We start from the raw sequence: 27,754 nt of genomic DNA, 5'->3' as shown, positions 1-27,754 counted from the left end.
TGTAGCTCATTAATTTCTGTCATCATGACATTTGCAGCAAGAAGGTCTAAAAATATATGTATATTTTTTATAGTTTTACTTTTTCTAAAACCCTTATTGCATAATAACATAAGAATTCAAATTAAATTTGTATTTAAATTTCGAAGAAAATTCTCATATTCTCATTTTAAGCGCACATCCAGAATACATTACATTGACAACCAGTTACTCAATCATTCGCACTCACTTCTGAGCTAATTTTCACACCCATTATTTCCAAAGACCCATTAAGGAACATGTAAGAAGATGTTTTAGAACAACACCTACAATTTAAATACATTTATTTATGTAGGTACCGAGTACAACAACGTGGCATTTTTGTTTTGTTGTGAGTAGATTTTTCAAGATTTATATACAGTAAATGTCATGTGAATTGTGTGGAACATGTGTGTTCTATTCTAGGAAGGCTTTGCTTCTTGTAATTAACTCCGGCATATGTATGTATGAATGTATGAATAAATAGACTTTTGTAATGACAAATCACTTTATTATACAAACATAATTACAGCCAACCACAATTACATAAAGAAAAACTAGAAACTTAAACGAAAAAAAAGTAACCGAATCTTTAGCTTGTTACCACCAATAATTACATTTAGTTTTGCATTTCGCTCAGAGATATATGTATGAGCAAAAATATCTGCTCGTATAAGTAGTTTATGTGCAAGTTGGATTTTCAATTAACAAATCGTGTTAAAAACACATAAAATTTATTAATTTTTGTAACAACAAAAAGGTTGCTTTTAAACAATACAATTCAAACTAAATAAGTCAGTTTGACGATTAGCATTTTTATCATCATGATCATGATCATGATCTCCATCATCATGATCAGACCAAGTCAGAGAGACAAACAGACAGACAGTTAAGTTAGTTCACTGCAATTGTTATTTGCAAAATAAAAACAAAAAGAGAAACATTATACTTTTAATGCAAATATTTGCATAATTTTTTCTTCTTTACTACACGCAGTATCTTTTGTTTTGCTTTATTTTATTCTTAAATACGTCTTAAACAATTCCTCATTATATTATTGCAACTAAAAAGTATTTCTTTCAACTGCTAGCTGCGTACTGGCTGGCGGCCGACTTCACACAACTGCAGCACTGCAACATTAAAGTACCACACAACCAGCTACATTTATTACCATAAACATTTTTGTATTTCCCTGCACCATTACGTGTGTAGTCTTCACAATATTAACACATTTGCGACTCTATAAACTATAAGTTTTTCAAAAATTTAAAGATTGGACTCAACGAAATCTGTTTGTTGGCTGAAGTCAACTCAAAGACCCCAGATTTTTATAAAAAATTTAATATTTTTTGGGTGAAAAACGGTTTAATTTCACTATTACCCGGAACTTACCAAATTTTCCATTAATTAAATATTATAGAGAAGGGTATTTAAGATTCGTCATAGCCGACAAATGTTTATATTCAATTTAAGTTTATTTTTGCAGCTACATCAAGAATTTAGTTCATTTCTATTCGTATTTTATTTTCATTTTAGTTGGAGTCTTAGAGAGTTTTATACTCGATGATTGTTTATTCCAGCTCATCCATTACAAATGTGTTTTTGGCGTGTAGGTCTGATTTGATTTTGCTTTTACTTTGCATCCACTTGCATTCATATATCCATACAAACGTACTCGTACTTCAATTCGCGAGCTTTTATTTTGCAATTGTTATACACATTTTTCTTTAAAATTTTCTTATTAGTTGTATTTTTTTGTTTCGTTAAATTTATTCATAATTTAGTTTTTATGTGTAATAAATCACAGTTATATTGTCCAATAAAAGAAATCGTAATCGTCTAGACAACGGAGAAATGGTTTTATAATAGGAATTCTTTAATTAATTTAAGTATGGCATTATTAAAATAATATGGGTATTCACGTTTAAGAGGAGAAGGAATTAAAATGGCAGCCAAATAAAGTTTCACATTTCGCGTGAAATTTTTTGTAATTTTTTAGTTAGTAATTTTGGTCTATACATTCATATTTCGCATACAGAAAAAACTAAGCATATTTTCTTTAGATACGCATTATTTACAAAGTTATTAACGATACTAAAAATCGATTTTTGGTATAAACTATGAGTGATCACAGATTGAGCTAGTTTTCCTTAAAATCGCAGTATTTATAAAGTTATTAGCGATTTAAGATATTTGAGATTTTTTTACTAAAAGTCGATATAAAATATGAGTGATCACAGATTGAACTAGTTTTCCTTAAAATCGCAGTATTTACAAAGTTATTAACGATTTAAGATATTTGAGATTTTTTTACTAAAAGTCGATATAAAATATGAGTGATCACAGATTGAACTAGTTTTCCTTAAAATCGCAGTATTTACAAAGTTATTAACGATTTAAGATATTTGAGATTTTTTTACTAAAAGTCGATTTTTGATATAAAATATGAGTGATCACAGATTGAACTAGTTTTCCTTAAAATCGCAGTATTTACAAAGTTATTAACGATTTAAGATATTTGAGTTTTTTATACCAAAGATCGATTTTTGGTATAAAATATGAGTGATCACAGATTGAGCTAGTTTTCCTTAAAATCGCAGTATTTACAAAGTTATTAACGATTTAAGATATTTGAGATTTTTTTACTAAAAGTCGATTTTTGATATAAAATATGAGTGATCACAGATTGAACTAGTTTTCCTTAAAATCGCAGTATTTACAAAGTTATTAACGATTTAAGATATTTGAGTTTTTTATACCAAAGATCGATTTTTGGTATAAAATATGAGTGATCACAGATTGAACTAGTTTTCCTTAAAATCGCAGTATTTACAAAGTTATTAACGATTTAAGATATTTGAGTTTTTTATACCAAAGATCGATTTTTGGTATAAAATATGAGTGATCACCAGGGAAACCAAAATATGCAAATGCATGTTTTTTCTGGTGAGTCTAATGAGTACATGGATAAGATATTTACACGTTTCAGAACTATTTAAGAATTTTGGCATCGATTTGTTAGTGCATATTTTTGCATATTTTACCCTTAAATACATATTTTTGCATATATTTGTTTTAAGAGCATATTTATGTCATATTTTGCGTTTTTAGAGCATATTTTACTGTTTAATAGCATATTTTGAGTTTATAAAAAACAAATTTTGTCTTACTTATTTTTCGCTGTTGTGTTACAGGTTTTTACTTCCTTTGTTTAAAATTCAAAATTGAAAAATAGATGGCTTTTCACAAAAAAAAAATAAAAAACAAAAAAAAATTTTTTTTAAATTTAAAATAACAATTCGAAAAATTTTTTTATTCAAAAAATGAAAAACCTGAAAAAAAATTTTGTTCACCTAAAAATATTTTAATTTTTTATTTTGAAGTATAATTAGGTGAAGGGTATATAAGATTCGGCACAGCCGAATATAGCTCTCTTACTTGTTTTAATATAAAATAAGCACTATTTTAATAATAGCTCCATCTAAATATCAAATTTTAGTTCTAATTCAAACTTAACCGTTCTAAGTGTTAAAGAAATATTGTCTTTTAAATTTCCTCCTGTAACATCAGTTGATGTCGAAAGAACATTTTCTATGTTTAAAAATGTTTTCAGATCCAATAGACAACGATTTTTATTTGAAAATTTATGTAAATTTTTTTTGGTTAAAAATTATGTAAAAGTTTGTTTTTTTAAGAGCATATTTTTTAAATTTTAAGAGCATATTTTAAAGTTTTTACTGCATATTTAAAGCGCCTAAAACGCTTTTTTTAGAGCATATTTCCGGTTTCCCTGGTGATCACAGATTGAGCTAGTTTTCCTTAAAATCGCAGTATTTACGAAGTTATTAACGATTTAAGATATTTGAGTTTTTTATAGCGATTTAAGATATTTGAGTTTTTTATACCAAAGATCGATTTTTGGTATAAAATATGAGTAATCACAAATTGAGCAAGTTTTCCTTAAAATCGCAGTATTTACAAAGTTATTAACGATTTAAGATATTTGAGATTTTTTTACTAAAAGTCGATTTTTGATATAAAATATGAGTGATCACAGATTGAACTATTTATTTATTTATTTATTTATTTATAAAGAATTAGAGTACAATTAAAATTATAATCTAATTTAAAAATAACGAGCAATAGCGACTGAGGCCTTCAGCTCACAGGTTAGTATAGTTATTTAGTGAATAAATTTTATTACAATGATCAGTATGTTAGAATTGTATAATAATGATGTGTATAAATTATATAGAATGGTAAAGGTTAGTAGACTTTAAAAAATTTATTATTATCGATATATTATCATCTGTTGGGTTAGCTAGAAGTTGTAGTGGATCTGTGTTTCCAAAGGTGTTGATCCTTTGAGTGTTGTAAAGAGGGCATACTGATAGAAGATGAGACGGATTGGTTGGATACGATACGTCGCAATTACATGGTGGTAAGATTTGCATATTAATGATGCAGCCGTGGGTAATTTTTGTATGGCCGAGTCGAAGTCTTGTGATTTTAATGAGATCCATTCTATTTGTGTTTTTATATTTGTTTGAGAAATTTATTATGCTAGTATTGTTGTTGTTAAATTTTCTATACCATTCTGATGTTTGCTGTATGGTATTGTCTTTAGCTGTATAATAAGTTTTTATATATCTCATTATGTCTTTTGGATTATAATTGTTTGTTGTGATCAGGGGAGATTTCAGAGAAAGTTTAGCGGCAGCGTCGGCGTATTCGTTTCCAGTGATGTTGCAGTGACTTGGAACCCATATTAATTTTAAATCAGAGTTTCTTTTGATGATGCTGTTACGGATTTTGGAGGCATAAATGTTGTTATTGGAGGTATTTAATATGGATTTGAGTGATGAGAGGGAATCGGTACAGATGGCAAATTTACCACTTTTGTTGGCAATGTGTTCAAGTGCTTTGGTGATTGCTATTATTTCCGCGGAGAGTATAGAACTGTAGAGTGGCAAGTTTCCAATTTTGATAATTTGATTTTCTGTTGTTACGCTGTAACCAATATTATTTTCATTTTTGGAACCGTCGGTGTATATGAAGCTGTGGTTTAGCAACTTGTATTTTATTTCATTAAAGTAAGCACAGAAAAATGATTGATTATTATTCTTTGTGTACTGGTGTAAAGATAAGTCGAAATTGTTTTTATCCAATATCCATGGTTCATAATTTTTCTCTCTGGTACTTGGTATTTTAATTGGTATATTTAGTATGTCGCAGTTGTATTTTATTCTATTGATGGTAGATGGTATTTTTGCTATCTTTTTGCATTTGTTAATTTTTTTCATAATTGCGTTTAGGGGAGATGAAGTGTCCATAAAAGATCGATATAGTTTTGTTGTAAGAATATCTCTTTGGGTTTCCAACGGTAGTATATTGGCCTCTGCGTATAGGGACTTTGTGCGTGAAGTGGGAAAGGCCCCCAATGAATACCTTATTCCCGCGTTTATTTGGCAGTTTAGTTTCCTAAGAACTGATTTGGGAGCATGTCCGTAAATTGGTAAACCGTAATTTATTTTTGATAATATTAGGGCTTTAGTTATTTGTATTAGTGTGTAAGAATTGCAATTGAATTTGTGGCTGGAGAGGCATTTGATTATATTTAGCTGCTGGCTTAAAGATTTTACTAATATGTTGATGTGTTCGTTCCAACGGTATCTCTTGTTGATATGTAGTCCTAATAACCGTAGATTTGTTACTTCGATGGGTTGAATTTGATTAGATATGATTAAGCACTTGCAAGATTTTTTACGGCAAATATGAATAAATTTGCATTTTCTTGGTGATAATACCGCTCCAGAGTAGTTACCCCATTCAAGGATGTCATTAAAAAGTGAGCTTAAATTTAAGACAGGATTTTTGGTTTTGTTGGATTTTATAATTAAATTAAAATCGTCAGCATATGAAGTGAAGTCTATTTCCCGATGAAGTGAGATGACTTTGCATAATTTGTTGTAGGCTATGAGGAATAGGACGACGGAGAGTGGGGACCCTTGGGGTATTCCATTATAAAGAGGGTAAACATTGGAGTAATACGATCCTACTCTTACAATAAATTTGCGGTTTTTCATAAAATTTATTATGTAATGTATTATTCTAGGTCCGACTTTCCATGTGATTAACTGTTCTACGATGGAGTGAAGTCCAATTTTATCAAACGCTTTTTGGAAATCCAAGGATATTATTGTTAGGTGTTTTCTAAGTGACAGCGTGTCAGCTATTTGGTGGTCTATATATAATAGACTGTCAATAGCTGATTTGCCCTTAGAAAATCCAAATTGTCTACTGTCTATCAATCTGTTAGTTGTTAAGAACCACCATAATCTGTTTGCAACGATTTTGTCTAACACTTTGGCTAGACAAGGGTTTAACGATATGGGGCGGTAAGAGTTGAGAGACGTTTTGTCCGTATCTTTTTTATAAATCGGTATGGTGATGCTAAGTTTAAATTGCTGTGGTATATATGTATTAAAAATGTTGTTGAACAGACTAAGTATGCGTTGTTTTACTATAATTGGAAGTTTTTTAATGATTTCATATGAAATCCTATCTATTCCGGGTGTTTTGCCTTTAAGATTTTTTAGGACATTGTTTAGTTCGGTGATGTTGATATTATGTTCAATTTTTAGGGCCTCAGGGCTGGGATTCGTGATTGTAGTGTTAGCAAGTATATTGTTTTTGTGAGTTTGAAAATCTTGTGGAAAATTATGGTCAGAAGAGTTATCCGACCAAAATTTTGCTAGCTCGTTACTTATTTTAAATCTATCGGAGATTACTAAATCTTGGGTGGTTATAACGTGAATAGATTGTGTGGATTTGTAACCGGTAAAACTTCGTATATTTGACCATATTCTATCGGCCTTGGAGGATGGGTTTATTGTGGATGTTAAATTATAAATAGATTTTCTTTTGGCGATTTTAATTTCTCTTTTTAATAAAGCATTATTTTTTTTGTAGATGTAAAGATTTTGTGTAGTTATATTACGTTTAAAAATAAGCCAGGACCTATTTTTTTGTTTTTTAAGATTCTCAAGATGGTTGTTCCACCAAGGTACCTTTTTAGGAGAAGCTGGATGAGTTTGGGGTATGGAAACATTGGCTGCTTCTTTAATAATTTTGTATATATTGGCAGTCTCCTTATTAAGGTTATCACTAACTGGTCTGCTTTCTTCAGAGGCTATACAAAGTCTTTGGAACAAAGTCCAGTCAGCTTGATTTATTTTATATTTTGGTCGATATGTTGGATATGATTCTGATGGGTGATGGAACATTGAGATGATTATAGGAAAGTGGTCGCTTCCGTGTAGAGTACTTTCTATATTCCAGTCGACATGAACACACAGTGATGGGCTACAGAAAGATAAGTCAACGTGGGAAAAAGTGGAGTGAGTATTAAAAAGGGTAGGTGACGAATTATTTAAAAGCACGAAGTTATTGTTGTTGATGAAGTGAGATAGAATTCTGCCTTTTTTATTATTTATTGAAGAGCCCCAGTTATTGTGCCAGCAGTTAAAGTCTCCTGTAATCAATAAAGGTGGATCAATATTATTGAACATATTGTTGAGGTTTTGTTGAGTAAAATTGTTGTTTGGAGCTATATAAGAAGATACAATTTTGAAGTTTATGTTTGAGTTTATTTCTACGCATACAGTATCGAAGTCATTATTAACGTTAATTTTCTTGTGTTGGAGCGATTTATGAATAAGTAAAGCTACACCGCCATATCTTGTATTGGAGGTGTTATGCGCAAACAAATAGTAATTTATCGGAACGGGGATATTTGTAAGGCTATGAAGATGAGTTTCTTGGAGTGATATTATTTTTGGTGAGTAGAGTTTGATGAGTAATATAAGTTCATTGTAGTTATTTTTAAAACCATTTATATTCCACTGGATTATATTCAATGTCATAATGTGGAGAGATATATCAAATTTATAATGAAAGTATTGTTGATGGGTTGCAATGAACAATTGTTATTACAGGCGTATGGAGACATTTTAAGAATTTTTAGTTCGCTTGGGGTCGTTAGTTTTGGCTATTTCTTTTGCTAATCGATTTCTTGTTCTTTTTGAAGTATTTTTTGGAAGAATTATGCTTTTATTTTTTCCCTCATCTAATGTTTGTGATGATGTACTATCGTAATCAGATGCTGTTAAATCGTCAGAATAGTTTTTAAGTTCACGTGTTGTTGTAGATATGATTGGTGGAGGCATTTTATTATTTAAATTAAGAGAAGAGTTACCATTGTTAAGAGATTCTGAATTGTATGATGTTATTGTTTCTTTTTCGTTGCAGTTGGAGTTTTTGTTATTTTCGTTATTGTTGTTACTAGAAGTTGATTTAGTTATAAAAGAGTACGTTGATGTAGAGTGGTGACGATCATTATATTTTTTAATTGCAGTTTTTCTACTTGTTTTTTCCAATGTTATGATGGCTTGTATCTCTTTCTCTCTCAGAAAGATTGGGCACGATTTATCATTAGCTGAATGGCTGTTGTTATTATTGTTATTTTCTTTGCAATTGATACATGTTTGAGTGTTGTTACAGATTTCATTCTCTTCTTTTAAGTGATACTCTTCAGAACAATTAAAACATGTTTGTTTATTTTTGCAGAACTTAGCTAAGTGACCGTACCGATAACAGTTTCTGCATTTGAGGGGGAGAGGAATGTAAGGTCTAATTTTAACTTTCTCATAACCGATTGATAATTCAGACGGGAGAGAAGTAGCTGCGAAGGTGACAATTATCAAACCAGTTTCTTTCAACTCGTTGTTCACTTTTCTTAATATTTTGTTTATTTTACATACATTTTGTGTTTTGAGTTCTTTTAGAATCTCGTCCTCTGGAATACCACGAAGGTCATTTGAATAAACAACACCTTTTGCATAGTTAAGAGATTGATGCTCAGATAATTCGATTTCGATTGTAGAGGAGAGCGATGTTAGTTGAATTAAATTTCTTGCTTGCATGTATGTTTTTGTTTTAATTAGAATTGTTCCATTCAGTAGTTTTTTACACATTTCGACTTCACCACCGCACGTATTGTCAATAACTTTTTTTATTAAAAAAGGTGATACTTCTGCAAGGGATTTTTCACTATTTATACGGGTCATAATTAAATATTTTGGACCGGCGGAAAGAATTGTAAGTAACTTTTTTTTGTCTAAAGTTATTGGCGGTTTATTATTACCGCTTTCGTCTGGAGGGTCTTTCATGATTGGTAGAAAAGTTTCTTCTATTTAAGCGTACAAGTATAATCACGTCTTGTGTGGGCGAGTTAATAACTGGTACTGCACAGATTGAACTAGTTTTCCTTAAAATCGCAGTATTTACAAAGTTATTAACGATTTAAGATATTTGAGTTTTTTATACCAAAGATCGATTTTTGGTATAAAATATGAGTGATCACAGATTGAGCTAGTTTTCCTTAAAATCGCAGTATTTACAAAGTTATTAACGATTTAAGATATTTGAGATTTTTTTACTAAAAGTCGATTTTTGATATAAAATATGAGTGATCACAGATTGAACTAGTTTTCCTTAAAATCGCAGTATTTACAAAGTTATTAACGATTTAAGATATTTGAGTTTTTTATACCAAAGATCGATTTTTGGTATAAAATATGAGTGATCACAGATTGAGCTAGTTTTCCTTAAAATAGCAATATTTACAAAGTTATTAGCGTTTTAAGATATTTGAGTTTTTTATAGCGATTTAAGATATTTGAGTTTTTTATACTAAAAATCGATTTTTGGTATAAATATGAGTGATCACAGATTGAACTAGTTTTCCTTAAAATCGCAGTATTTACAAAGTTATTAACGATTTAAGATATTTGAGTTTTTTATACCAAAGATCGATTTTTGGTATAAAATATGAGTGATCACAGATTGAGCTAGTTTTCCTTAAAATCGCAGTATTTACGAAGTTATTAACGATTTAAGATATTTGAGTTTTTTATAGCGATTTAAGATATTTGAGTTTTTTATACCAAAGATCGATTTTTGGTATAAAATATGAGTAATCACAAATTGAGCAAGTTTTCCTTAAAATCGCAGTATTTACAAAGTTATTAACGATTTAAGATATTTGAGATTTTTTTACTAAAAGTCGATTTTTGATATAAAATATGAGTGATCACAGATTGAACTAGTTTTCCTTAAAATCGCAGTATTTACAAAGTTATTAACGATTTAAGATATTTGAGTTTTTTATACCAAAGATCGATTTTTGGTATAAAATATGAGTGATCACAGATTGAGCTAGTTTTCCTTAAAATCGCAGTATTTACAAAGTTATTAACGATTTAAGATATTTGAGATTTTTTTACTAAAAGTCGATTTTTGATATAAAATATGAGTGATCACAGATTGAACTAGTTTTCCTTAAAATCGCAGTATTTACAAAGTTATTAACGATTTAAGATATTTGAGTTTTTTATACCAAAGATCGATTTTTGGTATAAAATATGAGTGATCACAGATTGAGCTAGTTTTCCTTAAAATAGCAATATTTACAAAGTTATTAGCGTTTTAAGATATTTGAGTTTTTTATAGCGATTTAAGATATTTGAGTTTTTTATACTAAAAATCGATTTTTGGTATAAATATGAGTGATCACAGATTGAACTAGTTTTCCTTAAAATCGCAGTATTTACAAAGTTATTAACGATTTAAGATATTTGAGTTTTTTATACCAAAGATCGATTTTTGGTATAAAATATGAGTGATCACAGATTGAGCTAGTTTTCCTTAAAATCGCAGTATTTACGAAGTTATTAACGATTTAAGATATTTGAGTTTTTTATACCAAAGATCGATTTTTGGTATAAAATATGAGTGATCACAGATTGAGCTAGTTTTCCTTAAAATAGCAATATTTACAAAGTTATTAGCGTTTTAAGATATTTGAGTTTTTTATACTAAAAATCGATTTTTGGTATAAATATGAGTGATCACAGATTGAACTAGTTTTCCTTAAAATCGCAGTATTTACAAAGTTATTAACGATTTAAGATATTTGAGATTTTTTTACTAAAAGTCGATTTTTGATATAAAATATGAGTGATCACAGATTGAACTAGTTTTCCTTAAAATCGCAGTATTTACAAAGTTATTAACGATTTAAGATATTTGAGTTTTTTATACCAAAGATCGATTTTTGGTATAAAATATGAGTGATCACAGATTGAGCTAGTTTTCCTTAAAATCGCAGTATTTACGAAGTTATTAACGATTTAAGATATTTGAGTTTTTTATACCAAAGATCGACTTTTGGTATAAAATATGAGTGATCACAGATTGAGCTAGTTTTCCTTAAAATAGCAATATTTACAAAGTTATTAGCGTTTTAAGATATTTGAGTTTTTTATAGCGATTTAAGATATTTGAGTTTTTTATACTAAAAATCGATTTTTGGTATAAATATGAGTGATCACAGATTGAACTAGTTTTCCTTAAAATCGCAGTATTTACAAAGTTATTAACGATTTAAGATATTTGAGTTTTTTATACCAAAGATCGATTTTTGGTATAAAATATGAGTGATCACAGATTGAGCTAGTTTTCCTTAAAATAGCAATATTTACAAAGTTATTAGCGTTTTAAGATATTTGAGTTTTTTATAGCGATTTAAGATATTTGAGTTTTTTATACTAAAAATCGATTTTTGGTATAAAATATGAGTGATCACAGATTGAACTAGTTTTCCTTAAAATCACAGTATTTACAAAGTTATTAACGATTTAAGATATTTGAGTTTTTTACCAAAGAACGATTTTTGGTATAAACTATGAGTGATCACAGATTGAGCTAGTTTTCCTTAAAATCGCAGTATTTACAAAGTTATTAACGATTTAAGATATTTGAGTTTTTTTATACTAAAAGTTGATTTTTGGCATAAAATATGAGTGATCACAGATTGAGTTTGTTTTCTTCAGAATCGCAGTATTTACAAAGTTATTAGCGTTTTAAGATATTTGAGTTTTTATACTAAAATTCGATTTTTGGTATTAAATGATATTGAATCAGTCAGTCACTCAGTAACGTTACTTTTATACATATGGGGGATTTCATGTCAAGTGAACCAACTTTTGAAATCGATGTCTTCCGATCGGGATGAAATTTGCACCAAGGTTAGCTCTATTGGATAGTAACTCAGACACAATTTTTCAACATCATCGGTCGAGAACTCTCTGAGTTATAGGGGGTAAAATTTTGACAATTTGGTCAAACAGGGGTTTTTTCTTATCCATGTAACTTATTACCTATTGTTCTTAGCAAAATGTGTTCCAAATAGTATAGATAGCTATTTCTTCGATCTTTCGAAAAAAAATATTTAAAAAAAAAAATAAAAAATTTTTAATATTTTTTTTCCGAAATCAAAAACTTTTTTGACTTTTTTTTAAAATACGCTATTTTTTTTTATTTTTTTTTTTTTCTTAAAATAAAGTTTAGATATTTTCCTTGAACACCTACTTGGTCGCTTAGTGGGATGCGAGTGGGATATCTATCAAAATAAATATTTTGTAACTCAAAACATAAAATTTTTGACTTTTTTTGCAAAATCAAAAACTTTGTTGACTTTTTTTTTTCAAAATGGACCCTTTTTTAATCTTTTTTTTTAGGTCAAACAAAAGCTTAGATATTATCCTTGAAGACCCTTTTGGTCGCTTAGTGGGATGCGAGTGGGATATATATCAAAATAAATATTTTTTAACTCAAGACTTACAATTTTTGACTTTTTTTTTTGCAAATACGATTTTTTTTCCAAATGGGCCCTTTTTTTAAAATTTTTTTTGTAGTCAAAAGAAAGCTTAGGTCCATTCCTTTAAGATATTTTTAGTCCCTTAGTGGGATGCGAGTAGGATATCTATCAAAATAAATATTTTGTAACGCAAGACATACAATTTTTTAATTTTTTTTTGCAAAATCAAAATTTTTTTCCAATATGGGCCCTTTTTTAATTTTTTTTTTTGCTCAAAAGAAAGCCTAGGTCCATTCCTTTAAGATATTTTTAGTCCCTTAGTGGGATGCGAGTGGGATATCTATCAAAATAAATATTTTGTAACAATTTTTTAATTTTTTTTTGCAAAATCGAAATTTTTTTCCAATATGGGACTTTTTTTTAAAAATTTTTTTTTGCTCAAAAGAAAGCTTAGGTCTTTTCCTTTAAGACCTATTTTGTCACTTAGGAAGATGTGAGTAGGATATCTATTAAAATAAAAATGTTGTAACTCAAGACATTCAATTATTGACTTTTTTTTTGCAAATTCGAATTTTTTTTCAAAATGGGCCCTTTTTTAAAAATTTTTTTTTAGTCAAAAGAAAGCTTAGGTCCATTCCTTTAAGATATTTTAGGTCCCTTAGTGGGATACGAGTGGGATATCTATCAAAATAAATATTTTGTAACTCAAGATATACAATTTTTGATTTTTTGGCAAAATCAAAAACTTTTTTGACTTTTTTTTAAAATGGGCCCTTTTTGTAATTTTTTTTTTGCTATAAAGAAAGCTTAGGCCTATTCCTTTAAGATGGTTTTGATCGCTTAGTGGGATGCGAGTGGGATATATATCAAAATAAATGTTTTGTAACTCAAGACATACAATTTTTGTGTTAAAACATTTATTTTGATAGATATCCCACTCGCATCCCACTAAGGGACTAAAAATATCTTAAAGGAATGGACCTAGGCTTTCTTTTGAGCAAAAAAAAAAAATTAAAAAAGGGCCCATATTGGAAAAAAATTTTGATTTTGCAAAAAAAAATTAAAAAATTGTATGTCTTGCGTTACAAAATATTTATTTTGATAGATATCCTACTCGCATCCCACTAAGGGACTAAAAATATCTTAAAGGAATGGACCTAAGCTTTCTTTTGACTACAAAAAAAATTTTAAAAAAAGGGCCCATTTGGAAAAAAAATCGTATTTGCAAAAAAAAAGTCAAAAATTGTAAGTCTTGAGTTAAAAAATATTTATTTTGATATATATCCCACTCGCATCCCACTAAGCGACCAAAAGGGTCTTCAAGGATAATATCTAAGCTTTTGTTTGACCTAAAAAAAAAGATTAAAAAAGGGTCCATTTTGAAAAAAAAAAGTCAACAAAGTTTTTGATTTTGCAAAAAAAGTCAAAAATTTTATGTTTTGAGTTACAAAATATTTATTTTGATAGATATCCCACTCGCATCCCACTAAGCGACCAAGTAGGTGTTCAAGGAAAATATCTAAACTTTATTTTAAGAAAAAAAAAAAATAAAAAAAATAGCGTATTTTAAAAAAAAGTCAAAAAAGTTTTTGATTTCGGAAAAAAAATATTAAAAATTTTTTATTTTTTTTTTAAATATTTTTTTTCGAAAGATCGAAGAAATAGCTATCTATACTATTTGGAACACATTTTGCTAAGAACAATAGGTAATAAGTTACATGGATAAGAAAAAACCCCTGTTTGACCAAATTGTCAAAATTTTACCCCCTATAACTCAGAGAGTTCTCGACCGATGTTGTTGAAAAATTGTGTCTGAGTTACTATCCAATAGAGCTAACCTCGGTGCAAATTTCATCCCGATCGGAAGACATCGATTTCAAAAGTTGGTTCACTTGACATGAAATCCCCCATATATAATAGATAGATAGACATATGTATGTCTCGTGTTATGGAAACTTATTTTCTCTTAAACTGTGACATTGATAAAACAACTGTCTTATTTACATAATTATTTTAGTTATATATTGCATCACTTTACATTATTTAAAAATGATCCTTATTAAAATAAAATGAAATTCAAGCCAAGAGAAGAGAAGAAACAGTAGCATTGCAACACCAAAAACACATAAAACTGCCAAGTATGTTTTAACAATAATTTATACAATTAAAACTACTTAAACTAATTAAACCGTGTATTTTCTGATTTTATTATTGTACACGTGTTTCTGTTTTAATAATTTAATATGCCTCATAAAAATAAACAATTTATAACTGACTGCTATTAAAAACCAACTCATTAACAAAAGAATTTAATAAACAATTTCTATAAGACTTTTGAAAACACACAAAGATGCAGCAAGCAATTCGCAATTGCAGGCAGTAAATAATAGGATTCAAACTTTCTAACTTACCCCACCACCACCACCTCACACTCACTGCTTCTAAAACTATTTTTGAAATATCTACAATGGACACAGCAGCAATTGTAAACTTTACTGAAATGGTGGAATAGTTAATGAAAAAACCAAGTAAATAGTTATTTAAATGAAATGCCATCAAATAAGCAATTAATGACTCCTTTATAAAAATATGAATAGAAGCTAAAAATAGAACTGCAAATACACATATGTAGCAGTAGTTAGTTAATATTTGAATTATATGCAGCAATGCATTTTCAAAATGCACTTAAAAGACTTCTTATTAAAAGCAGAAGGTGGATTGTTGGTTGGCTGTTTTCATTAAGTAGTTTTATTCGTTCCTTAATCTTTGTCTTCTCTGCTAAAAAATCAAATGCATGGAACGTTAACCATCCAAAACGGCCGCCTAAGTAGAATTTTTGTTTTTATTTTTTTATTATTCTTTTTTGTATGCTAAAAATAGCAACAATAACAACAGCAACGGAATGAAGATAAAATAAATCAAAATTTTTAGCACAAAATTAAAAATAAATAAAAAACAAATTTGGAAATTCACCTAACAATATTTGGTTAAAAGATGAGATTCAATTTATGTATGTTTAGAGCACATAACTGCAGCCATGGTTGGGTAAAAAGCACACTTGCGTCTATGAAATTATAATGAAATAATAAGGACAGTTTAATAGAGGGCGGATTTATTACTTATTACTATTAAGTGGTATTTTCGGTTTCGACTCAGCATTTCACAAAGCAAATTGATGGTATGTAAGATCACAATGTCCGGTTAATAGTCTCGCAAGTACTCTTTGATCGATCTTTTCGAGATACAACAAGTTTTGGGATTTACAAAGAATTTCGGATTTCGACCAAAAATTAAAAGAAGTTTTAAAAATCTTAATAGTGCTTTTTATGTGTTCACAACTGTATTTGATTAGATATGTGTGTGTGTCTATATGATTGCAGTATAAAGAGAAATAATTAAAATGGTGCTACTGGTAACATGCTACCAACATTAGTTTAACTCTTAGTTAAAGGAAAACATTTTAAATCATGGCATGACTTTGGGTAATATTTTTAATTAAAGCACATAAATTTTTGATTGATAATTAAGTGTCAATAAAAACAACTATTTCGCAAAGAAAGAATTAATAGAAAACAAAATGCAAATCGTGCTAAACAAATAATTTACATACATATTACATTTATAATTGTTGGAAGTTTGAACAGCTTAAATGATTGACATCACATGATGCTGGAAAAATAACATGTAACAAGTTTAGTCACATTTTTAATTATTGTAAAAAATTAACGGCGCAAAGTGTTAATTGGTCGACCAGTGCAATTTGGTCGAATTTTTTAATTTATTTAAATAGTTTAAAACAAACATAAATTTAAATTAAATAAGGAAAACAAAAGTGATAGTAATACTATGTTCACATTTGCAGAGTTAATCATCTCAAACGTGATTAAGCTTTAATAACTTCAAAATCGAGATGATGATCCATACATTTAAATGATTTGGCATGTGTTTTTTGATTAGAGAATAGTTTAAGAAAAAGATTTTGTAAAAAAAAATAGTTTTTGGCGAAAAAACTTATACTTCTGAAATAACCATTAATTGAATAAATTTTACCGATTTTTTTCGGAATTTGGCCGAGTTTAAACAATCAGAAACATGTTAAAAGAAGAATTTTGAGTTTAATTTGTTAAACACTTTTTTGCAATTTTTGAGAAATATCATTTTTCGAAGTTTGAGCAGATTGAAAAAAAAAATATTTTTTTTTGAGGTTTTGGAAATAAAAAAGTTTACATTTTACACAGTTCACATTTTTACCCAGGCAAATCAGAAGAAATTTTAAAATTTACGCCGCCATATTGGATCCACCATTTTGAATCTGAAACATTTTCAATCAGCAGACTTAGATACCTCCATATACCGATTTTAATGTAAATCAGAAGACATTTTAAAATTTACGCCGCCATATTGGATTCGTCATTTTGAATTTAAAACAATTTACCTCAGCAACCTTGAAAACCCTTGTATACCGATTTACATTCTTGTTCAGTGATTCCTTATAGTTTGGCATTGCAAAGAGTGGCTAACTGACTGATCTGAGTTACAAAAATTTACTCATAAGCGCAGCAGAGTATTCAAATTTAAGTTTTGACGATGTATTCCACAGATCTCCAGGAGTGGCGTGGTGAGGTCTCAAAGTAAGGCACTGAAGACATTCAAAATGTTTAAATTTTTGCAAATATTGTTTGGTTCGTCGTCTAATTTAAAGAAATTTTGAATTTTTTTTTAATAAAATTTATGCTTAAAGCAACCGATTGATTATTGCTCATGCCGATTGCTCACCAAACCTTATGGTAAATGTGTTCCATAGGTTTCAAAGTGCGAGAGATGGTTTGTACAGTTCAGAAGTGGTGATTTTGAGATCGCCCAGGCCAGCCAAAAATGTTTGAAGGTCATGAATTGGACGCATTAACAAAGATTGTTGTAAAACTCAACAAGAGCCTGCAAAATCATTGGGAGCTACTAAAAAAACAATTTCAAAACATTTGCAATCAACAGGATTTTACCATGTAATTGAAGCTGAAAGGCCTTGAAATACGATTTTGTATGCTGCTTCAACGCTATAAAAGACAATAATTTTTGCATCGAATCATTACTTGCGATGAAAAATGGATAAATCCATTATGATAACCCAAAGCGTAAGATATCATATGTGAAGCCCGGTCAACCAGCCGAATCGACACCAAGGCCAAATCTACATGGCGCTAAGGTAATGCTCTGTATTTCGTGGGACCCAAAGCTGCTGTAATCTGACCAGACCATCACGGCGAACCGAATGCAGCTGATTCGTTTGAAGTGAGCATTGGACGCTTCAAACGAATATGCAGTCAGAAATGAAACCGTAATATTCCATCATGGCTCGGCTACATGTTTGGGAAGTTTTTCCACACCCACCCGCTTTACAGTCCAGACCGTGCACCGTCCGGCTACTATTTGTTTCGATCGATGCAGAACGATCTCTCTGGGATACCCTTCTCTTTGGAAAAGAATATCCTATATTGGCTTGATTCGATCTTGGCCTCAAAAGATGAGCAGTTCTTTTGGCTCGGAATCCATATGTTGCCAGCAAAATGGGAAAAGATCATAGCTAACATGGCCAATACTTTGCATAAGTTTATATTTACAAAATTTTTCAAAATAAAAGCTAAAATTTTTAAAAATCCCTCATGTTTAAGTCATACCCCCACTATTTTTGATTTTTATTGATGAAATTTGATTCCAATACGGTAGTTTTTCCCATTTTTTTCTACAAATTTTTTTTTTTAAATTTATATTAAGTTGAAGATTAAAATATGATTTGTTTCAATCGAATGTAGTATTCTAACTTGTTACTTATTTTATCAAGGCAAGTGGAAAACTTTACACTTTGTCCTCACAATTTTTGAGTACACTTATGTTTTGCCTCTAAAATCTATTTCACTTTCATATAATTAATTTAAATCTCACTCACCATCATTATTAGTAACTAAACAAAAAACCTCTTCTTAAAATTCAATCCTAAAACTACCGCATGCAGTATTGACAAATCACTTTATAATTGTACAAGAATATCAAAAAAAAAAAGAAAAAGAACAAAAAAAATATACAAAAAACGACAAATGACATTAAAAGCAAAAATAAAATAAACGAAATGAAATGAAACAATTTGAATGGAAATTGTAAAGATGCCAAATATGCAAACAATTTAAATAAACTTGACTTGAAACTGGCCGCATTCAAATTAAAGCCACGTTTAACATGCCATAAGAGAAGACAGGCTAATAACCCACGATGGACACTTGGTATGTGAGCATGCGTGCAGCAGTGGAGTACAACGATGCTGTTCGTATATGGACCTGTTGTCTTGGCCATATTCAAAATGAGCTAAAAGTAGTTGAAAAATTATATGTATGTATGTGAACGTATGGATGTATGAGAGAAAACTCCCAAGCTACGCCAGCTACTTATTCGTACCACATAAAGTGACATTCAATAAAACAAAAATTTCAATTGTTTAACAAAAGATCAATAAATGAAAAAAATGCTTGCAAACGAAGCTTATAAGTTTGGAGAGTGTGTGCAGATTTCAATAGAGCCCTGAGCTCTTAGTTCTGTAAATTCGGAGTCCTGCTTAGTTCGTATGGTAAACAATTGATAAATTTTTGTATAAGAGTTTGTATGTCTTTATGGGTTTATGTGGTTTTGTATTTAGTTCCATACATATTCACGATTTGACAACGTTTCGAGAAATATAGAGAAATAAAAATTAAACAAATGACTGAAATTGCAATATTAGCAACGAACGCACAGTATAGAAAAGTTCCAAAAAAAAGTATTCACAAGAGTACCTTTTGTGTGCAGTTTAACCCAACGAACAATTTTTAACATTTCATATAGTGAGATGTTAAAAATTTTAAACTTTAAAATACTTTTCTGAAAAGCAACCAACAATTTGTTTCCTTTCTTCTTTTTGCCAAGATAAACACATAGTACTTATGTGTGTTCCTTATATAGGATCTATGGTATGTTGTTTATCCATCCAGCCAAAAATAGTGATCTATTCTAAATCTATACCAAAATATATGAGGAAAATCAAAAATTTTGGAGAACCATTGAAACTGAATTCAATCAGTTACACATAACGGTAGACTACAGAAAAAAAGCCTGAAAATCCGAAATCTTAGGTTACTAATCTGTCACCTCTTAAAGTTATGCTCGTTTTTGAGTTTTTTTTTTACTCACAGTTTCTAACTGAGAGATTAAATCCAACGTAATCACAGTCACTAAATTTTGGAAATTTTTATAGCAGGGGGGATATTTGTATGCGGACTGATGGACGGACATAGCCAGATCAACTTAGAATCTTATGAGGATCCAGAATATATATAATTTGTAGGTCTGCTAAAAAACATTTCGATGTGTTGCAAACGGAATGATAAAATCAATAACTCCCAACTTTTTTGATGGGAGTGAAATACTCCAAAATTTTTGATTACTCCCATATAAGACATGTAAGAATGTTTAATTAATTCTCGGCAGTGAGTCTTCTAAAGGAAAGAGCTTCTGTCAAATGTCGATAGATCCTCACAACATTTGGTGAAGTAATTTCAGCTTTCTTTTGAGTGCATAATTCAGCATTCCAATATATATTCGTTTTCAGCAAGATCGCTGAAGCGACTCAGAAAATGTGTGGTTTTCTATTTGAATGTCTATTTGCCAACCCAAAAACCTTTGCTGGGTAATTTTTACTACATGTGTCGGCTTCGCTTTTTGTGAGCCTCTTAATGTGCATAGATCAAAAGTTTAAAGCTCAGGGCAAAGCAAAATTCACTGCGATATGATTGAAGTTTTTAGGCTTTTTTTAATTGGTCTTTAGGCAGAGCAAATGCAAGAAAATGATTTTACGGTTTGTTTTTTGTTATTGCGTTTGGAATTGTGCCAGTAGATAGAGGTTGGTACGAGTATTGTTATTACCCCAAAACATATTGAGTGACTCTGAATAGCAAGTTGGATTAGAGGAGTCAGCCGCTTGTCATCATCTCTTCATCATCAACTTCAGCAGCCTCAACATGGCCTTTGGTTGTTGTGGTTATATTGCGGCAGTATTTAAACTTGGTTTAAACTCATATAAAAGAACTTGCAAACAAATAAATACAGCCACAAATATAACAAAAAAAAAATAAAATAAGAAGCAGAAGCAGAAGTCAGTAAGTTTGTGTGTCTGTTTGTAGTAGAAGACTATGTTTTATGATAACATCAAATAAACACTGATCGTGTTGGCCAGATAAAGCTACTGTAACATTTTATTTTTGCCGGCTTTTGAAGTTGAAGACAACAAAATACAAACAAACAAATAACAAAAAAAAACCGAAAAAAGAATGAAAACGCATTGTACTACTGCGCATACATAGTTAAGACCGAGTTAAGTTAAGTAATTCAACATATAACAATTACTTTTTTCTTCTGTTTTGTTTCTTTGTTGTTTTTTTTTTTGGTTTTGGTTTTGTTTTTGTATTTTACTACTTACTACTGGTGTTTATCCGGCGTTTATCTTTCTTTTTTTTAACAAATTGTGTTAAATGTTTGTTGTATTGTATTTTGTTGTTAATAGGAATTTGGTAACAATTTGTTTGTTATTTCATTATTGTTTTTGTTTCTGCTTATTTTTGTTTCAAGTTTGTGCACTTATTGTACGTCCATTCGAAAGTTATTTTTGGGGTTCAAAGAGTTTTGTTGCTTCGGCTTAATATAATAAAAGTTTAATTTGTATGTCAGTCGATAACGTACTTTTCACTTGTATTGAATAGCTGATGATGGATATCGATAACCCTTTTTCACTGTTATTTAGGTGGGTACGAACATAATTTTTGCCTTTATGTATTAAATAATTAATTATTTCAAGATAACTGATGGTTTTACAAAGTTAAGATAAATAGGAAACAAATAGTATTGCTTAATTCAAACATCTAATCACAAAACTGAAAAAGGGTTCAATAGTTAACAAATAAAAAAATAACACATCTAGATTTGCTCACACAGTGCTATTCAACAACTAAATTTACTTTGCTTCTGATGTCAATTAATATAATTAAAATAAATAAAAAACACTTATCCAAATAAAACTTAATCAATTTGCCTAAGGATTTCGATCTGTGATCACTCATATTCCATTTTTATATGAAAAACTTAAAATCTTAAATCATCAAAAATTTAGCAAACCAGCGTTTAATCTAGATCCTCTAGACCTCGATTTGTAATCACCATACAAAAATTGAGAACAACTTATATAAACAATAACTTTGTTAATTTTAAAAGCAGCTCGATCTCTGATCACTAATCACTCATAATTTCCACCAATTGCGAAAAACTCAAAATTTGTTTAATAGTTTATAACTACGTAAATACTCAGTTTTTAGGATAAGGCTCAATCTGTGATCATTAATATTTCATACGAAAAATTAATTTTTATTGTGAAAAATCTAAAAAAATATTAAATCGTTAATAACTTTGTAAATACTGCGATTTTAGGGAAAACACGCTCAATCAATGATTCATATGACCCATATTTTATACAAAAAAACATTTTTAGCATAAAAAATTCAAATATATTAATCGTTAATATGATTTTTAATAACTTCCTAATTATTGCAATTTTAGGGAAGATAAGCTCAATTTGTGATCATTTGTATTTTATACCAAAAATCGAGTTTTAATAACTTCGTAAAAACTGCCATTCTAGAGAAAATTATATCAATCTGTGATCACTAGGGTATTCAATCGGTTAACCTTTAATCGGTTAACCGATTAATTTTTGTCGGTTAACTGTTCGAGTAATTCAAAATTGGCGATTTTCAAATAACAAATAAACCGATTAATTTGTGTCGATTAACCGATTAACCGAAATTTATTATTTTTGCACTTTTTTGTATTTATTTTTCCATTTTAATTCAAATGTCAAAGTAAAATTACATATTTGTTCGAACATCCAATCAGTGATGCCAAGTGTAGGGAATTTTCCCTTTTTGTAGGGATTTTTTCCCAAAATTTCACATGTAGGGAAAAATGGAAAGATTTTTTACTTTTGTCGAATTGTAGGGATTTTTTGCAATGGCAATTTAAAACTACATATTACTTATGTATTTTCCAAATATTAAATTAAAAAAGCATAAAATTTATTTATGCATATCATTAGAAATTCGTAAATCTGGTATAATATGAAGTAAGTAATAATGTGGCATCTTTAATATCATCACCGCTTTCAACTACATACATATATAGTGATTATCTCAAGGCGTATTAACTCACTCACGAACCCACCTTGTATACGCCTTGGATTCTCCTTTTTACGGTATTTGACATTTCCTTAAAGAACTAGCTGCAAGAGTAGATTCTATAAATAAATTTTCTTTTGAAGTAAACACATGTTTGGTTTTGTGCATTTTTTTACATATATACATACTCCATCTTCGCAGATCTTATCGATTTTAATAAGTATGTTTTTAAGAAATAAATGTCATTATAAATTAAAACAACAAATTTTAGAAAAAAATTCCGATTCGTCTTCTGATAATGATGGAAACGAAGTAAAGAAATACTGCTCAAGTTGGTTGAGAAACGAGAAGCTAATGGGATGGCTGGAGCCGGTCAAATATGACGTCTTTAAATGCAGATACAAGGCTTGTGTGCTAATACCTAAATGCACCAAAAAATCATTCAAAAACAAAAACCCGAACAATGGATTCTCTTTTTGGCAAGCAAGTCCTGGAAAAACCAATAATGTGGCCAATTTCAAAATCCGATTAAGTCTAAACACAACTTAGCTGTTCAAAAAAGTAGTGTAGGGAAAAATTTAGGGAAAATAAAAAGTGAGTGTAGGGAAAAAAGGGATTTTTTTTCATAAGCGTAGGGATTTCTGAAAAAATCTCCTGGCATCACTGCATCCAATAATCAAGGTATTTATAGACGGCAATACTGTATCATACTACAATTTCATCGTCAAAACAAAATTTGATTAGATTTTCAAAAAATACAAATGATTTTTTTGATTTACGGTCGGTATTCAAAATTTGTTTACTTTTTATTTTCATATGTATCGGATATCGCACTTGATCAACAAGAGGGTATTAACTCAAAATTTCACTTTTTGCAAGAAATCAATTACATAACAACATTAATATCTATCTAATGTAAAAGTTTCGACGTATTCCGATTACTCTTTCATCTCGAAAACCACATTTTAGACGATTTTGGTTATAATGTAGTGACTACTTTTATATCAACAAAAAGGTATTATTTTGAGTTAATATAAAAGTTGAAATAGAAATATCGTATATTTTTATAAAAAAGGTATTATTTTGATTTGTTAAAATATATCAAAGTTAAAAATAATCAAATTGTTTTATTTAAATTTGGTTGTATTTTGAGTTGATACTGTTTTGTTGATAAAATTTTTCACATTTTTTCAGAAAAATTGTATTAACTCAAAAAATAGATTTTTTTTGCAATAATTGGAAAAATTTAAGAGAAAAACAATGAAAATATATTTTCAAATGGAATTTGTTTACTATGATGTATTCGGATTTTCTAATTCTAAATATTTGTAATACTATCGTATAAACAAGAAATGTTTTTTCGAAACGATTTCTTGACATTACGAATGATTTCAATAATATTTTCAATTTGAAAAGTGTTAATACTCAGTATTGCCGTCTATAAATACCTTAATGAGTATACAAAACTGACATATTTAATTTACATGTATTTGTCGGTTGAGAACAAGATAATAGACGAGACTGAAGAAACTGCGGAAATAAGTTTGTATCAGAAATTATCGAAATTAGTAAAAGTATTTCTAAAAAATCCAAAAAGGACTTCAATGGTATAATGGAGATTTTATATGCTTAGAAAAAAAACTAAAAAAAAACTAAAAAAAAACTTAGATATTGGATATTCTTTACTTTCGATTTCACTAAGATCTACAAACAACGAGAGAGTGTTTTCCAAGTCGAGTTTTATTAATGTGCTGTTTTTCTATAGCGAATGAGCGTTTTGAGTGGACGTTTTACATGTATTTTGTTTTTGTTACAATAACAAAACATATGTTAAATTTCCACTCAAAGTACTCGTTCGCTATCGAAAAACAGCACATAAAACTAAAGAAAATTAATTACTTTTTGGTTGAATTGCTATGTTTTGTCTATTTTGTATTTAAGTACAGAAAATTTGTGGATTTAAATAGAAATTATTCGGTAAATCGATTAATTTAAAATTAACCGATTATTAACCGATTAAATCTTAACCCCGATTAATTATTTGCTCGATTAACCGATTAAACCAGAATCCCGATTAATTGAATACCCTAGTGATCACTCATATTTTATACCGAAAATGTATTTTTTGTATGAAAAAACTCAAATATTTAAAATCGTTGATAACTTTGTAAATACAGCAATTTTAATGAAAATAAGCTCAATATGTAATCACTCATATTCTAAACCAAAAATTAATTTTTTGTAACAAAAAATCTGAAATATCTTAAATCGTTAATAACTTCCTAAATACTGCGATTTTAAAGGAAAAAAACTCAAATATTTAAAATCGCTAAAAACTTCGCGATTTTAATGAAAACTCAAAAAATATCCCAAAAATATGTTGTAAAAATTCTAAAATTTGGTTTACAAAATTTTAAAAGAAGTTTCAAAACTTCAAATAATTTTAAATTTTTATTTTTTTCCGCTTGTAAATTCATTACCAAACTTCATATCATCCTAATATTTTACAGTATTTTACGTATTTTTGCAATCCATATGCACCTTGATACTTGCAATCTTGGAGCACAAATTTCTTATAAAAAATAGATTTTTAGCATCAAATCAGGGAAAATAAGAAATAAAAAATTTAACTACAAAATTTCACAATAACTTTGTAAATAAAAGTAACTACAGTTTTTTACACCTTTATTGCACGCGACATATTAATTTAAATTTAAAATAAAATTTTCAAATTTATTTAAATTCTATATGTTAGAAATAATCATTTGTTAATTGTACTTGAATTTTCGGTTCCGATGGTCTTTGATATCTTCAAATACATATGTGTATAAGTATGTTTGCGTATATAAAAAAACTATTTAAAAATCACATAGTTATAGGCATAATACCACCCATATTTAGTCTAAATATTGCATTACATATTTAGTTACCAACAATTTTCTAAAACTAATCCCATTGGATATTAGTATTTACTTATTTTAATACATAAATCACCAAAATCCCCATAGACTCCACCCATCTGCAACAAAAACAAATAAAGTAAACCCCCACTAAAGAATTCAAAATAGTTTTTTCTTGCTTTTAGATAGAGATTTAGAAGATCTAAAAAAAACGATCGCAGGCAGCAGCTTAAAAAATGCCCCAAAACAAATAAAGAGATTTACCTAAAAAATACTCAAACACACAGATATTACAATTGATTTTGTATGAGTGTAGTAAAAAAAAGAGAAGGCAATATTGCTAAAAAACAAAATTAATAAAATTAACATAAAGCAAAAGCAAATATATATGTATAAAAAAAACAACAACAACCATTCAATGGAAATAATAATAATAAATACATTTGCAGTAATAACAATAAAACAAATTAATGAAAAGGGGAGCAATATACAATTAAATAAACAACAAAAACACCAATACACAGTTAACTTAAAAAAGTTCTCCACCAAAAGAGAAGAGAGTTAGTATTGGATTTACTAACACATTTAATGGTTTAAAATTTATGCTCCCCATTTGTGGATCGTATTTGTTTTTTTATATGAAGAGATCATAAGAGAATTTTAGTTGGGGAAATGGATATTAAATACACTCTCATATTAGAAATCATTTTATCACTGTTGCCAGTGTTTTGGGGAGGTTCAATCCCCAACCAATGATTTATATACCCAAAAATCCTTAAATAACAATTTGTTATTGCAAAAAATGGTTTGTGCGATTGAGTAGTGGTGATTTTGACACGGAAGACAAAGATCGCCCAGGTCAACCCAAAAAGTTTGAAGATCAAGAATTGGAGGCATTACTCCATTAAGATTGTTGTAAAACTCAATAAGAGCTTACAAAATCATTTGGAGCTACTTAAGCAGCAATTTCAAAACGTTTGCGAGCAGCAGGATTCATACAAAAAGAGGGAAACCCGTAGCGTAAGAGATTGAAGAAATCGTATGTGAAGCCCAGCCAACCAGCCAAATCGACACCAAAGCCAAATATCAATGACGGTAAGGTAATGCTCTGTATTTGGATGAACAAAAAGGTTCCTATCTATTATGAGCTGCCCGTCACAGGGAACCTGTACCAAATGCAACTGATTCGGTTGAAGCGAGAATTTGCCAAAAAAAATGCCCAGCATGAAACCGTAATATTCCATCATGACAACGATAGGCCACATGTTGCAATACCTGTTTGAAATTATTTAGAAAGAAGTGGTTGGGAAGATCCGCCTCAGCTGTCTTATAGTCCAGTCCAGGGATACGCTTCACTTCAGAACAGAGTATCCGATATTGGCTTGATTCATTCATGTCCTCAAAAGATGAGCAGTTCTTTTGGCGGGAAATCCATATGTTGCCAGAAAGATGGGAAAAGGTTTTAAAAAAAAGCTAAAAATTTTGAAAAATTCCGCATTTTTAAATCATACATCCAATATGTTAAACATTTTTGTATAACACATCAAATATTTCCGATGATACATTTAGGTCTTACATTTTTGTTTATAACATTCCCAATATTGGGGGATAAATCCCCTTAAATGGCAACACCATATTTTATTAAAGCAATTACCATATACAGAGGAAAGAGTACTACACGTGAATAGCTGCTTGTTATCAGTCAGATCAAGAGTAATAACATTTTGTTTAAAACTTTATCAAAACTAATTAGTTGTGGAAATATTTCCATATAAATCTTAGAACTAATTTTAATCAAATTAAGACTAGTATTTAGTAATTAGACTTTCAAAATTCAAAGTATGTACCTATTACGTATTACAATTATCAAACTA

At 29.2% G+C, this 27,754-nt stretch overlaps 1 protein-coding gene across 1 annotated transcript in view; it reads left to right on the top strand.

Annotated features, from left to right (window-relative positions):
• The window catches only part of Tnpo-SR (transportin 3), a 234,227-nt gene extending 207,799 nt beyond the window's left edge, over positions 1–26,428 (top strand). Inside the window, exon 6 of the mRNA XM_065501646.1 lies at positions 26,411–26,428. The gene's annotated coding sequence lies outside the window, so the exon portion shown is untranslated. The remainder of the gene's footprint in view (positions 1–26,410) is intronic.
• The last annotated feature ends 1,326 nt before the right edge of the window (positions 26,429–27,754 follow it).

The sequence above is a fragment of the Calliphora vicina genome, chromosome 2 (genome assembly GCF_958450345.1).
Source record: "Calliphora vicina chromosome 2, idCalVici1.1, whole genome shotgun sequence".
Lineage (NCBI taxonomy): Eukaryota > Metazoa > Arthropoda > Insecta > Diptera > Calliphoridae > Calliphora > Calliphora vicina.
This window is presented reverse-complemented; position numbering and strand designations above follow the sequence as displayed.